A 921-nucleotide genomic window follows, 5' to 3' on the forward strand; every position below is an offset into this window, starting at 1 on the left:
TTTAAATTTATTTTCTCAACAATATCTAACTCAACTTATGATCTGATGACATTATTTGACCAGTTCACCGATTTTATTTGGGGAACCGGGGCTTGACCATCATCCTATTAGTATTCGTCCAAATTGGCAAGATCAGGATACAATGTAGATTTTCTCCTATCTTTGTGCTTTTTAGGTTTTTTTTATACTGCCTTTCCTTCTTTAACACTGCAACTTGAACCACCGCTTTTTCGGCCAATTCAGTCATTAGTTGCAACTGATTAGTAAGGAGTAGCATTTGTTGTTTCTGTAACAACAAATGCTACTCCATTACAATGACTCTTCATTGTAAACAATGAAGAGTCATTGTTTACAGTCTCTGTTTACAGATAAACAGAGACTGGTAGAGACCAGTCTCTGTTTATCTTTTAACTGATCTACCACTGCCTGTTTATTGTGTTCCTGTTGTTTTTTCCAAGCACATTCCCACATGCGCCTCTGCAAACCGGCAGCGGGACTCTTTTTCTGGACTTCAATTCTCCGCAGTACAGATAGCAATACTGGATGTTCCCCTGCCTGCAGGGGACCTTCCCACGGCTCAAGCCGTCCTCCCCCATTGCGCAAACACAAAGCAATTTCTTTGCAATGGGGCTGTTCCCACCATGGAACAGCTTCATCATTTTCATCAGCTTTCCTCAAGTTGTCTTTGTTTTTCCTCTTAAACATCTTTGTTGCAGTCTCCTCCCATTGTATCCTGTTCCGCGACGCCAAAATGTTTTGTGAAATTTTAGATAGGATCGGAGGTGATCGGCAACAAGAATGAGTCAACACGCTGGTCTGCTAGAATAAATATGTCTTTTATTCCCCACAGATTACAGCAAAGCAGTGCTGCACAGCAAAGCAATCATTCACACACTGATACGTGATGCTATATATATTGTC

Source organism: Poecilia latipinna, unplaced genomic scaffold, assembly GCF_001443285.1.
Source record: "Poecilia latipinna isolate Pla-1442-1.1 unplaced genomic scaffold, P_latipinna-1.0 Scaffold3799, whole genome shotgun sequence".
NCBI classification, from domain to species: Eukaryota; Metazoa; Chordata; class Actinopteri; order Cyprinodontiformes; family Poeciliidae; genus Poecilia; species Poecilia latipinna.